We start from the raw sequence: 15830 nt of genomic DNA, 5'->3' as shown, positions 1-15830 counted from the left end.
CACAAAGTTCCAGCATAATATGCTGGATTATGAAGCTCCTACGTATAAACTTCCAACATATTATGTTGGAACTCTAGGACATTTTGAAATTCCAACACATTATGCTGGAATCTCATATGTAAAAGATTCGAACTTCAGCATATTATGCTGGAATTTTTTCGAATTTTTAAGGGTATTTTTGTTCATATTTTATCTGTACATAAAAAAAAAAATGACTTTGATTACTTATGAAATTGTGGCAGTTTTTCAATTACTAGTTATAAATATGGCTATTTATGATTTTTCCCATACAAGGTAGGTTGTGCGATAGTACCCAAGAAACGGTGCCAATTGGCATTAGATTTTATGTGCTGGATTAAGTGACGAAATCAAGTGGAAAAGATTACTTTAATAAAAAATTACTGAAGTGTCCTGGTTCATGCATCTGAGGATAGAGGTGGGGGCATAGGTATTTATTTAATTTACCCGTTGACCCCTTTGCATGGACATATTAGGCCCATACAAAAGCTTAATCTTTGAAAATTAGTTGTTAATTAGCACACAAATGACACAAACATATCAACCCTTTCTATCTGTCTGGTTTCCGACAAATCCACTAATAATATGCGTACAGGATTATCACTGTTTAATCGCTCATTAAGAGGTGCATTATCAACCTTATCATTGTAATCATTATTGTTGATAAGTATTGAATTATTTTGTCCACTTGCAAACCAATTTATTTGTTCTTCCTTTCTATCATCAGAAATTACACCTCCTTCCACCAAAATAAGAAGAAAAAAAGGGAAGGAAAACCCTAAAATAGAGAAAAACAAAGTAGTACGTCCTGAGAGATTAGTCACTTTGTGTTGTATGAGTAAAGTTAATTAACCAAAAGTTTAGACAAAAATTTCTGTAGATAAATCTGTTATCTGAGAACAATATATTTAAAAACAACAGGATATTAATATAGGTTGGAATTTTTTTTCGTCGTAAAATATAGTCCATATTTGAAAGAATATGGTCAATAGTCAATATCTAATACGCACTAGCGTTTACTCTCGAAAAGTTTTAAGTGATAAGAATATTAGACAAAAGATATTACTGTCTTACTCCTATTTCACTAATACTTGCCACATAACATTACTTTTTACTCTTTTATTTTTGTCAACTTAAGTCACTCAAATGGGATATAGGGAACATATTCCTTTAGTTGATAAATCTTCTCTATGGTGAATATATTTGTTAGAAGTTCTTTTTAAAGACAAATATACTTATTTTGGAGAGTTAAATATTTGGTTAAGCTTTTGAAAATAAAAAAGTAACTCTAAGTAGTAGCAGCAAATTTGTAACTTCTCCCTGAACAGCACAAGTCGAAATAGGAGCAAAACATAAACTTTTCAAGACAAAAATAGCTTAATAAAATAAAAAAAAAATTGTGTTTGTCAAACTATCCCTCTTTAATTTAGCACTTCTGTCATTCACCCACTGTCACGACCCGAAATCCCAATTTCGGAATCGTGATGACGCCTAACATTCACTTGCTAGGCAAGCCTATATGAGATAATTAAATAGCCAATTTTTAACAGTTTTAACACAATGATGATATACAACGAGAAATAGAAATCCAATCTGATACAGTACCAACATAAGTCATGTGATAATATCTACTCCCAAATATCCGGTGTCACGAGTACACGAGCAACTAGAAGTTCTACAAACAGAGTCTGAAATAAATACAATTGTTTCGAAGGAAATGAATAGTAAACGAGGAAAGAGGAAGGGGACTTCAATATCTGCGGACGCCAGCAGATCTACCTCAAGTCCACGTATGCAGTGATCCGACCAGTCGTACCTCATGCACCGTTGGGACCAATACTAGAATCTACACAAGAAGTGCAGAAGTGTAGTATAAGTACAACCGACCCAATATACTCGGTAAGTGTCGAACCTAACCTCGACGAGGTAGTGACGAGGCTATGACAGGACATCCTATGTAAATAAACCTGTACAAGTATATGCGAAGTAGTAACAATAACAAAGAATAACAACGTACAAACTGGAGGGGACATACAAAAGGGGAAAAGTATGAAAACTACGACAGGTATGAAATCACGTAATAGCCAAATAAGTTATCAACCAATAAAATCAAATAAGCCAACGATATGAAAATAGCACGGCATCACCTTTCGTGCTTTTACTCTCGTCCTTACTATGAAATGATGATATAAGTAAATGAAATGGCACAGCATCACCCTTCCTGCTTTTACTCTCAACCTCACCATGTAACAATGAATAAATGAGATGAATGGCACGGCATCACCCTTTGTGCTTTTACACTATTCCATACCATGTAATGAAGACAATATGAATTCGGAAAATAAATAAACCAAAAAATGTTTTTAATGTCAACTATGATACCAAGATACCAAACTTCAACTTTCAAAATAGTCAACAATTACGAAATAAGCAATAATTAATTATAGAGGGAATAATCAAAGAAGTAATAGCCTAACCTAAGCATGGATATCATAATTAATAATGAAATAAAACACAAGGAAGCAAGTTCCACCCGCATGCTTTAACAAAAAAATAACGCATAAGTACTCGTCACCTCACATATACGTTGTTCCCATACATTAAACACGTAGAAAATAGACTAACAAGTCCTAATCCCTTAAGTCAAGGTTAACCACGATAATTACCTCGCTCTGCAATCATATCAAAGCTCAACCTGGGCATTTCCTCTAAAATTCAACTCCAAACCAATCGAATCTAACCAATTATAGTTCAAGCAATTCAAAATAAGCTTTAGATACTACCCATGAGTGAAAAAGATTCAATCTCCAATGATTTTGCAAAAAGTTAACCCTGTGCTCGCTTGGTCAAAACCCGAGATTTGGACCAAAACCCAATTATCCATTCACCCCCGAGCCCAATTAGGTGATCAGTTTCAAAATCCGACCTCAATTTGAGGTCTAAATCTCAATTTCTCAAAGTTTTCAATTTCTACCCAAATCCCTAATTTCTACCATGAACATGCATAGAATAAAGGCTAGAAATCAACGGGTGCTGATGGAAATGAAAGAATATGAGTTAAAATCTACTAACCTATGAAGGGGTGAAATTCCACTTCAAAATCGCCTCTAGGCCGAGTTCAAATGTGGAGATGGTGAAAAATGAAGAAAATCCCATCTTTGGGATATTTTAAATCACTCGCGTCAGGTCTTCATCGTGTTCGCAAAGAGCTGCTGCCCAATTGGCCTTCGCGTTCGCGAGATGCTCTTCGCGTTCGCGATGGATCTTCCCCTGGCCTTTGCGTTCGCGACCCTTTGATTGTGTTCGCAACCCTTTGATCGCGTTCGCGTAGAACACTCAGTTGGTCCCCTCCCGGGCCCATACCCATTGCGTTCGCGTAGTGTTGGTCGTGTTCGCGTAGGGTGATCCCACCACTGCTTTGCGTTCGTGACCTCAACCTCGTGTTCGCATAGAGGAATTCCCAACCCAGCCCAGGTTACTCTTCGCGATCGTGAGAGTGGCTTCGCGATGCGAAGAACAAAGCACCAAATACCAGAATCTCTAAAACGAGCAATCCTCCTAAGTTCAAAATCAATCTGTAACCTATCCGAAACTCACCCGAGCCCCTCGGGCTCCAAACCAAACATGCACACAAGTGTAATAACATCATACGTACTCGCTTGCACGATCAAAATACCAAATAAAACTACGAATCGTACATCAAAATATATGAAATTTTCAAAGAAACTTAAGAGTTTTCAAATTTTACAACCGGACGTCTGAACCACGTCAAATCAACTCCGTTTTGCACCAAATTTTACAGACAAGTCGTAAATAATGAAATGAACCTATACCAAGTTTTGGAACCGAAATCCAAATCCGGTAGCAACAAAGTCAACCTACGGTCAAACTTAGGAATGCTTTAAACCTTCAAATTACTAGTTTTCAACAGATTACGTTAAATCAAGTTACGGACTTTCGAATTGGGTTCCGGGCATACAACCAAGTATCAAATCACGATACGGACCCACCGGGAATATCAAAAAACTGATCCGGTTCCGTTTGCATAAAAAATTGACTGTAGTCTTCTCAAATCATTTTTAAAGCTAAAATTCACATTTTTCTTCAATATTTCACATAAAAATTTTCTTAAAAGGACACGGAATATGCATGTAAATTGAGGAATGTTAAACGGAGCTATTCGAGGTCTCGGAATACAAAAATGAAGGCTAAAACTAAAAATGACCTATCGGGTGATCACATTCTCCATTTCTAAAACAAACGTTCGTCCTCGAACGGACATAGAAAGGCACCCGGACTGGTGAAAAGGTGTGGATATCTACTCCACATGTCGGACTCGGACTCCCACGTGGCTGCCTCAGCTGTCTGACCTCTCTATTGTACTCTAACTGAAGGATAAATCTTAGACCTCAACTTCCGGACTTGCCGGGCTCGAATAGCCATAGGCTCCTCCTTATAAGTCAAATCCTTGTCCAATTGGGCTGAGCTGAAATCTAACACATGGGACGGATCACCGTGAGACTTCTGGATCATGGAGACATGGAACACCGGATGAACTGTTGATAAGATAGGTGGAAATGCAAGCTTGTAGGCCACCTTACCCACTCTCTCAAGAATCTCAAAAGGTCCAATATACTTGGGGCTCAACTTGCCCTACTTTCCGAACCTCATCACACCCTTCATGGGTGAAACTCGGAGCAGAACCCTCTCTCGAACCATGAATGCAACATCATAAACTCTACAATCAGCATAACTCTTCTACTTAGACTGAGCCGAGCGAAGTCGATCCTGAATCATCTTGACCTTTTCCAAGGCATCCTGAACTAAATAGGTACACAACAACCAAGCCTCTCCCAGCTCAAACCAACCAACAAGAGAATGGAATCGCCTCTCATATAATGCCTCATGGAGAGCCATCTGAATACTCGATTGGTAACTATTATTGCAGGTAAACTCCGCAAGAAGTAAGAACTGATTCCAAGATAACGCAAGCGCGAAGCATATCCTCCAATATCTGAATGGTGCGCTCGGACTGTCCGTCTGTCTAGGGGTGAAATGTTGTACCTCAACCCGTGTGCCTAACTCACGCTGTACGGCCCTCCAGATGTGTGAGGTGAACTATGTAACTCGATCAGAAATGATGGACACGGGAACACCGTAAAGACCGACGATCTCGCGTATATAAATCTCATCCAACCGCTCCGAAGAATACGCTACTGCTACTGGAATGAAATGTGCCGACTTGGTAAACCTGTACAAAATGACCCCTACCGCGTCGAATTTCTTCGAAGTCTGTGGGAGCCCAACAACAATGTCCATGGTAATACTCTCCCACTTCCACTCGGGAATCTCAAGCTTCTGAAGCAAACTGTCAGGCCTCTAATGCTCGTACTTTACTTGCTAACAATTTAGACACCGAGCCACATATGCAACTATATCTTTCTTCATTCTCCTCCACCAATAACGCTGCCACAAGTCCTGATACATCTACCAAACCATTCAATTGAGGCGTCTTGGGTGGAGTTTTCTGATGACGAATTCCTTGTTCCTTGCATTAGTTATCAAAGGGACCACAATATTCACCACCATTGTCAGTGCGAATACATTTTAATTTCTTCCCCGTCTGTCTCTCAGCTAAGGCTTGAAATTCCTTAAACACACTAAGTGCTTGATCTTTAGATTTCAAAGGATACACCCAGAGCTTACGAGAATGATCATTAATGAAGGTCACAAAGTAAAGTGCACCACCTTTTGACTTTACTTTAAAAGGACCACACAAATCAGAGTGTACTAGCTCCAATAAATCCTGCTTTCTTGAGGGAGGATGGCTATTAAAGAAAACCCTTTTCTGTTTGCCAACTAAACAATGGATACACCTTTTCAGCTTTTCTTGTTTCACTCCAGAAAGCAAACTTTTCTTAGCCAAACACGTAATCCCCCTCTCACTCATATGACTCAGTCTTCGGTGCCACAATTCTGATAAAGTATCACTTTCCACTAGATTTATGGAGTCATTAAGAATAGAGTTTTGTGTCACATATAATTGACCAGACTTGACTCCTCGAGCCACTACTAACGAGCCCTTGGTGAACTTCCATTGGCCATTAAAGAGGGCATTATGGTAACCTTCATCATCTAATCTTCCTACGGAGATCAAATTGAAAGGAAAGTCTGGAGCATTCTTGACATCTTGAAGAACTAACGTTGAACCATTATTAGTTTTCAAACAAACTGTGCCAACACCAAACACCTTAACGTCACTGGCATTGCCCATCTTTAATACTCCAGAATCAACAGGAGTATAAGATGAGAAAAAATCTTTTCTTGGAGTGACATGTGAGGTAGCTCCAGAATCTACTATCCAGCTCGTCTCATGGGATACCAAATTGATGACGTTTTCATCATAAGCAAAAAGATGGTCATCTCGAACAATAGCAGCAGCATTGTTCTCTTTATTTTCAACTTTCTTTCCTTCTCTAATGTCTTGCAACAACTTGCGGCAAAACCTTTTGATATGTCCTTTCTTGCCACAGTGGTTGCATGTAATATTATGGTATTTGGACCTTGACTTACTTCTACTTTTGCCTCTATTCCATGAGCCTCTTGTTCTATCTCTCCCCCGGTCTTTTGTAACCAAGATATCTGCTTGTGAGGAAGAAGCCTGAGATTTTCTCCTTACTTCCTCGTTCAACACGCCACTCTTGGCATATTCCATGGTCACCTTACCTCCAGGAGCTGAATTTATCAAAAAAAACACGAAGAGTTTCCCACGAGTCTGGTAAAGTATTAAGAAGTCAAAGTCCTTGTATCTCATCATCAAAATTAACTCCCATTCCAGACAGCTAATCAAGGACGCCCTGAAAATCATTTATGTGATCAAGGATAGGGCTGCCTTCCTTGTATTTAAAGGTCATCAATTGCTTTAGCAGGAACAATTTGTTGTTCCCGATTTTTAAAGCATAAAGAGTCTCTAGCTTTTCCCACAATGATCTCGCATGTATCTCGTAAACAATATGGTTGCGAATATTATCTTCAACCCATTGTCGCATATATCCACATACTTGTTGGTGCTCGAAATCCCAATCTTCATTGGATATACTCGGGTTTATGAGCTGAAAAAATGGGTAGATGCATCTTCTTCACGAACAACAAGTCTTTCATCTTGCTTCTCCACATTATAATTTCTCCCATTTAAACATGCCCTTGCTCATATTTGCCTCCATTCTGTAACAACCCGGATAAATAACCAAGGCTCTGATACCACTGTTATGTCGTAGAAGAGGCAAACCCGAAAATAAAGAAGATAAAGAACACCAAATTTTAACGTGGAAAACCCTTCAAATCGAAGGTAAAAACCACGGGATCACAAAGATCCAAAAGGCTCCACTATAATAATAAGAGAGTTACAAAAGTTCTCCAAATTGGCTACACAATAAGTGCCAAACACGGAGCAACAATAGCAACAAGAGGAACAACTAATCAATTGAAGAAAGAGGAGAATCCACAAAAATGAAGCTGATGTTCGAGGATCGAAATAAGATGCTTCGGGCCTCCAAATCCGATCTCTACCGTGCAAGTCAAAGACCAAGATGTAAAGAACACTCAGTCAAAATTTTAGCCTGATCCAATGGTGGAAGAATCAGAAAACTTGATTTGAAGTTGGTTGGTCGGAACAAAAATCTTCAACAAAACAAATACTTTTCTTCTCTCTTCTCTCTTGATGAAAGCTCTCTCAAAAACTACTCTTATGTGCTTAAGTCTTTCAAAGACTTGTATCAATGAGCATCGAATGATTCTCCAAAGTTGTCTTATTTATAGATCATGAGTGGTGCTTTCCCTTAAAGCCAAAACAACTCTAAATAGGAACAAAAACCGAATCCAATTCCGAATAGGAACGGGAACCAAAAGAGAATAGGATTAGGCCATTGGGCCTTTGGCTGGACAACATGGGCATGTGCCCAACACTGATCACACCCTCTCTTTTATGCCCCATCTTAATTAGAAATTAATTTATACTTTAATTAAATAAGATTTACAACATAATTAAAGTCTCTCATAATACAAATGAAGATAATTATTTATTTAAATAATATTAATTATAAAATAAATCTTTAAACATCTTTTTTTATAAGTTAATATTATAAAATTACTTTTTGGAAAGACCGGACAAACAGCATCCACCTGCAATATGCTTCTCTAAATACGCCCAAATGAAACTGTAGAGGGCTTGTGGAAATTGGTTTCAGCTTTGGTCTTCGTTAAATGACATCAATGAGAAATCCTTTGACTTAGAAAAAAGAAAAAAACAACCACAATTTAGCCATGTGAGAAAATTAAAGGCCAATCAAATTGCTCCACTTTAGAACTGGAAGTTAGTCCTTTCATGTCCTCTCAAACCACTAAAGGCCACTTATTAGTGCCTAGTCACTTATAATGTCTTCAATAAGTCTCTTTTAATATTTATCTGAAAACTCACAACCTTATATCTTTCCTTTGCAATCTATGCTAAAAAATGGAGGAAACATAAATATCTGTGAGAAATTAATGATTTTTTTGTTGTTTTCTATCCTGTATATGTACTCCTTTTTTGGGCCCGAGTAATCTGGATTGCTCCGCATAAAACCTATTAAACGTGAAAACGCTTTCTAATAGAATTGATTCCTTGTATTCATAGGGATCGAATTCGAGATCTCTGGTTAATGATGAAAATATCCTAATCATCCACCACAATCCTTTCTTGTGAGAAATTAATGATTGAATTTCACATGTCAAGGCATTAAATAATGTTTGAAAACACTATTCAAAGTAAAGGTACAAAAATAATATATTGGAAGAAGATCGATACTAAAGGAACAAAATCATATAATGGAAGGACTAATATTGATGAGTGGTAGCATGTGCTTAAATCCCGTAATCATCATTAATTCATTAATGATCAGGGGTAGTTCATCACAGATGACTAATTATTAAATCATTAGTGAAAGACCAAATATTCTTTTGTGAAACTTGTTTGATATATATATATATATATATATATATATATATATATATATATATATATATATATATATATATATATATATATGAACTACCATCTATAGAACTTTCAATTCTTGATTGATGGATGCTCCTTCGTATCAGAAAAAAACACAAGGGTCCATATTTGGACTCTTTACAATGTATATGTATCTACTTTGGAATATTAACTGAACCAACAATTTCCTGTCTATTTGGGGAGCTTGATTTAGGTGAATGTTTGTTTGAATTTGGGATTGAAAAATCAGAAATTAAATGATTAACAAATGACATGCCAGCTGTGGAAGGAAAATTGGGTCACCTAAAGACTAGGGTACGACTATATTATTGATAACCTGCTTCTTTTTGTTACATGCATGCATGGAAATTGGAATTTTGCATAATCTAGATTTACTCTACTCTAGGGTGTTTGATGTTCGGCTAACTTGCGCACATCTCAATTATTTCGCTGAATATCTACTGCCTCCCGTTAACACATGTACTTGGTAATTATTGTTTGTAATAAGGCTTAGACATATCAGAAGTCACCTAATATTTTTGTCATTACTGAAATTTGAACCCTAGTTTTCGAAACTTATACTTTATTTTACCAAACTAGGCCACACAAACATTGTTCATTTCAGACTTCAATATTACATGCGCATTGAGCAAGAACAACTTCTGTATTAGAATTTGAATAGTTAAATTGGTGAATCAATTGGCAATTAAAGTCATTAGACTCCCCTTTCAAATGGATATATACCATTGTTTTTATGCGTAGAAAAGAGCTTTAAATGCCATGAAATTGAGTCAGCAACTCTTCTATGTTCAGAAAATTTCCACGTCTCAGTCTAACTATTGTGCAGTACCGAAGGGTGCAGCTGCCTTATATCAAAAAAACACAATATGGCCCATCCACTTGAGGCAAGCCTGGCAAACAAACCAATTATTGTGAAAAGGGAAGTAAATTTTTGAAAAATGGAAAATCAATTAAGGTGTTCTTCCATATGTATGTTGTCTCCGAATTAAGTTATTTACATTTTAAACAATTTTAAAAAGTTTATGTTTATCCTATTTCAAATAGTGACTGACATAGACGTGCTATCATTCAACACCGCTTCGCAAAGGCGGAAATTAAAACTTTAAAATACCACAATCTCAAATCTAAATCCACATATGCGGGTAGTTGAAAAGATTGGGATTCTATATACAATATACAGTAATCTAAGGGTGTGAGACTTTTTAAAAAAAATTATATGGACTTGACCAAAAGCGTACAATATCTCATATTCTAAGTAGTTAAGCTCAACATCTCTGAGTTCAACCAAGTAATCATCATAAAAGAAGTGGGTGCCATAGTATTTTATGCCTATAAAAATTTAGAATTCGCCTACATATGATGTTTCCGAGAGCAAAAATAATTGAATATGTTGACAACCCGACAATTCCAAATGGGATGGCAAGGAAACTGAAGAAAGATCCATATGTTAAATAGAAGTTTGTTCTAGTTGGTAGAAGACAATAGGGGTAGTCATTAATTATCACTCTTCCTGCTAAGAGATGATGAAAGCAGAGACTTGGATAAGTTCTTTCTCAGCATCCACTACTTGATTTTAATGTCATAGGTGCCTATAATTAAGTTGCCAAAAGCTAGTAATAAGATTTTCTATTCTTTGGCATGCTAGGATAAACATAGTCAATTTTTGGGAGCTAGTGATTATTCTTGGATAATTCTTACGAACTATTCGAGTATTGACTTTTATTTAGTCACGTTTGTTACACACAACTTGTATTTTTTTTTTTTTTAGTTTTTGTTTTTGGTCCAATGCTTTTTAGATAGGCAAGTGTGAAAAAAAGCAGAAAGACCTTGGGAATCGAGTTGGCTTTTTTATATACGTGGATTGCCATCTGTTCATATGTTGCACTTGGTCCATGCATGGCCATTCCCATTAGCAAATCTATCTCCTATTTTTTCTTTGTTATTAACGGAATTTCAACGTGAAGTATATTAGCTCTACATATTCAAATTCTTAGATTTAAAAAAAGGTTCGAATGTTCCCCTTAATTTCTGACTATGGTTTAAAATTACCTTCAGTCCTATAAGCATGGAGCTCCATTGTGGTTAAAAGACATAGTATAATACTATTTCCTAAACACAATAATAATAACAATAACAAACTCAGTGTAACTCTACAAGTGAGATATACGAAGGATAGTGTGTATCCAACCTTACCCCTATCTTGCGAAAGTAGATAGGCTATTTTCTATAGACCATTGCTCAAGTAAAGCACAGTAGTCACAACAGTAATTAAAAATAAATATAGTAGTGAAAAAGCCATGAAAAGTTCAAATCAAAAGTTTAACAAATGATGAAATTGCTCAATTTCAAATAGTATACGTGCAAATTTAACCAGTTTCCCTTGCTAAAAGTAGGTAGTATTCTGTACCAAAAGATCTAAATATTTTAAAAAAGGAAAAGACAGTATCGTGTCTGGTTACTAAGACAAGTAAACAGTTTGTTAAGAAGTAGATATTTGCATTTGCAGCAAAATTAGAAAGTTATGTGGTCATAACAGAGAAGGACAAAATTAGTACAAAATGCAGTGTATATGGTGACTAGATTATGAATGGAGTTAGACCTCCGTTGAAGGACGACTTTTCCTTCATGTCACATCTTTTGTGAAAATAATAAATTTTCTTTGTTTACATGCCCCATACATTGCATGTGAATTATGAAGAAATAGACAAAACTATGGAGTCTTAAATTATTCCATGTTCTAACACATCTAATCCATGGCTTGTTCTGTTTTGCAAATTTTTTATTTCATTAATAATGATATATCATAGTTTAATTGGTGATTAGATAAGTCAAAACGTGTGTGTTACATAAGAGCAATGCATAATCAGATACGCTAGTAATACTTTTTTGGAATTTTTACACAAATAGCCGGCCATATTAATTGTTAACTTTTTTCTAGCCATATGCATAGATTATGCATTGATTATATATATTTAATACAAAAATTATGCATATAATATACATTCTACTTTTTCAGCCCAAAGGAACATTTGTGGGTATAACAAGGTAAAAATAGCACGGGCTAGCCAGTTTTCAGACTGGTCATTCAAAAATAGCCAGCGTTTGCGAAATCATTAAAAAATAGCCACTATTTTGCTGCAACACGAAGAGTTCCAGCATAATACACTGGAGATCGGTGCACATGTGCATGAACTTCCAGCATATTATGCTGGGCCGGTATAATATACTTGAACTCCATATAATATGCTGGAAGTCCAATATATTATGCTGGAGTATTTTCCGGATTTTGAACAGTGTTTTCGTTTAGATTTATCTTTATATGAAAAGTGGCAAAATTTTGATTACTTTTGAAACTGTGGCTATTTTAAAATGATCATTTGTAAATCTGGCTATTTTTGAATTTCCCCCGTAACAAGGGGCAAAGATAACCACTAAGAATCAAAATTGTGATTACGTGAAATATGCAAAAATTCTTTTCCAGCGGCCCATTATGAAAAATGTGTCTATAGGTCCAGTTAACATTAGAGTATAAGGTGAAGTGCACGGATAGTGGCTTTCAGGGGTGATTTGCACAAATAGGATCATTTGGTGCCACCATTAAAGTTTTGATCCGGCTAAGAAAATCCTAGGATAATTGACTCTGGAAAAAAATTTAAAGTACATTCGTCAGAATTTTGTATCTTATGGCGATAGAATATCTGATCAATTGTCATAGTTAACAATTCTGGCCATCATCATAACTGATTTTTAAAAATCCTCGATATGGTCATAACTGCCCACATATTCTAACCATTGCGATAGTTTATCGGCAAAATTCTGGCAATCATGATAATTGGCCATAAATTAGTAAAAATTGCACGGGGCGCCCTATTTGGTCGCCCCTATTTAACCTATACCTATTTTTTTTTTAAAAAGTTTTAACTTGTACCCATTTTTTAAACAACTTCATCCCCTTTCTCTTCCTCCTTCTCCTCTTTCGTCTTCTTCTTCTTCTTCTTCTTTCTTCTGCTGCTGTTGGTGCTGCTAAAGCAACTGTCGAAGATAAAGGCAAAAAGAAATTTTAGCACAGATGAACACAACTAAATCAAGGGATAAAGATGCATGCTATGTTTAGCAAAGACATAAACAAAGGATGAATTATTTTATAGGCATAAATGCATATGGGAGTACGAGTTTCATCCCACTTGGATAATTTCCCAATAAAATTCTTATTTACATATCAGAAGGTGGACGAATGGCAGTGGGTTCAATTTATAAGTGTGATTTAGCAGCACTATTTGCTGTAGGAATCGCTTTTAGGCAACTAATTAAGGCAGGAAGTTCATAGTCTTACAGTTAAACAAGACTACCTTCATCACTGTATGGTTGCATTCGGGCAAAACCATTCATATTGTATAGATGATGTTAATGCTAATTAAAAAAAACTTAAGCTTTTAGTGCTGAAGTTTTTACAAATGAACTAAATAACTTCAGTATCTTCTGCTGAAGTTTTTGAAAAAGCTTATCCAGGACAAAAAAACTTCAGCTTATTTAGTGCTGAAGTTTTTATAAATGAACTAAATAACATCAGCATCTTCTGCTGAAGTTTTTGAAAAAGCTTAATGACAAAACTAATGAATCCAGGACAAAAAAACTTCAACTTATTTAGTGCAATTACAAACAAAAACTTCAGCAAATAGAGAACAAAACTTCAGCTACTATGCTTAAGTTCAGCAATTACAAACAAAAACTTCAGCAAATAGAGAACAAAACTTCAGCTACTATGCTTAAGTTCAGCAATTACAAACAAAAAAGTTCAGCAAATAGAGAACAAAATTTCAGCTAACAAAAATTTCAGCAAATAGAGAACAAAACTTCAGCTACTATGCTTAAGTTCAGCAATTACAAACAAAAACTTCAGCAAATAGAGAACAAAACTTCAGCTACTATGCTTAAGTTCAGCAATTACAAACAAAAACTTCAGCACACTTGGTTCAACACACTTGCTACTTCAGGCCCGTCTACTAGAATGCTGAAGTTTTGCGTGATTGCCTTTGCTACTTCAGCCCCGTATGCTGAAGTTACGCGACAAAGTGGGTACGCTTGCAATTTTTTTTGCAAAGCGGGGACAAGTTAAAACGTGACCCAAAAAGCGGGTATAGATGCAAATGCCCCGCTAAATTATGACTATCGCCACAAGTGATTTGCAAAAATAGTCACAAATTTTAACCATCGCCATAATTATTGTCAAAAGATATTACTATTATATTTTGCTTCAAAATCGATTCAAATTTACGTTAAATAACTCCAAATATGCTATACAACATTCTAATATCAATTTCAACTATTTTCAATAGTTAAATTCAACTTAAATCTCTGAAATTAATAGATCCACTTTGTCTATGTCAATTAAAAAAATTCAAGCTCAAACAATAACCAACAATGGTATTTTTAATTTTCTCCACTTTGTCTATGTCAATTAAAAATAGGCAATATAAGCTCAATAGAGTAAGTATTAAATTCTTAATTTTTTACACCATATTATTCTATTATTTTTTAATTTTAGTTGTGTGAAGAAGAAGGAGGAGGAGGAGGAGGAAAGGGAGGAGAAAAGAAGATGCATAAGAAAGAGGAGGGAGGGGGAGAAGAAGAAAATCTTACGAAAGGCTAAAATAGCTAAAATTTCCTTAATAAGGTCAAAATATAAATGGTGGTCTTAAAGATATCCACCCAGCATAATTTTCCGGACTTTTAGGGCATCTATTTAAACAATAACCAAAATTTAAAATTTATTTAAATTTTAGTCACCTCGAGTCTAAGGTTTGACTATGACAGTTCAAACTTTAAATGTGATCTAAATTTAAACTATTATTGTTGAACTTTAGACTAACTATCTCAAGTTTGAACTCCATATTATCAGTTCGAAAAAAGAAGAAAGTGATTATGGGTCAAAGGTTCAATCATTTTTTTGTATGGGTGAAATTCCCTTTGTGCTTTTTTGCACGCTCAAATTGTCTCACATGTTTGAAAGTTGAAAGCCTCCTTCTCTAGCCTCCTAGAAAGGAGTAGTAAATATTTAGGAATTTTTACCTAGATATAATATATTAGAAGCTTATTAACCATTTTTCTTTAGGTTCCTTAAAAATTACATTGTGTATCTATATTTACTATTTATGTACAAAATCATGATAAAAGAAGGATCCCGTAAACATAGGAATTAATTTGTAACTGTATCTCTCATCCCCATCTATCAGCTTAATTAGCCTCCTACGATCATGATTTTCTTCCCAATTTCAAAAATATTTAAAGTTATTCTCTCTTTCATACAAATCAACTATTATTTCTCTCTCTCTCTCTCTCATACAAATCAAACTATTATCTCTCTAAAATTGTAGCATCATATATTTCTCTGAATCAATTCTACCAACAACCATTAAAAAACTTCAACTATTGACAAATCCATCGACACTATCTCTGAAATTGCAGGTAGATGGGTCTGCCATTGATATACCATTAAAAAGTTTCAAGGCTTTGAATTAGATATTCAGATTTTATGAATTTGTGATTTTTTTGGATTGGGTGTTCTTGAAAACGATTGAAAATATCCTTTAGAGCTTATACCTCAATTTTAAGGGAGATTGGTTAAGTTTAAAGTTGATTTTAGGTTGAATTTCAGATTGAAACTCGAGGAAGAAGTAGTTTCGAAATTGTATTACGATTGTATGTAAATGTATCATAATTGTATCTGAGTTGTATTTGATACATCAATACCTAAGAC

The sequence above is a fragment of the Nicotiana attenuata genome, chromosome 7, assembly GCF_001879085.1.
Source record: "Nicotiana attenuata strain UT chromosome 7, NIATTr2, whole genome shotgun sequence".
NCBI classification, from domain to species: domain Eukaryota; kingdom Viridiplantae; phylum Streptophyta; class Magnoliopsida; order Solanales; family Solanaceae; genus Nicotiana; species Nicotiana attenuata.
Note: the sequence above shows the minus strand (reverse complement) of the source record.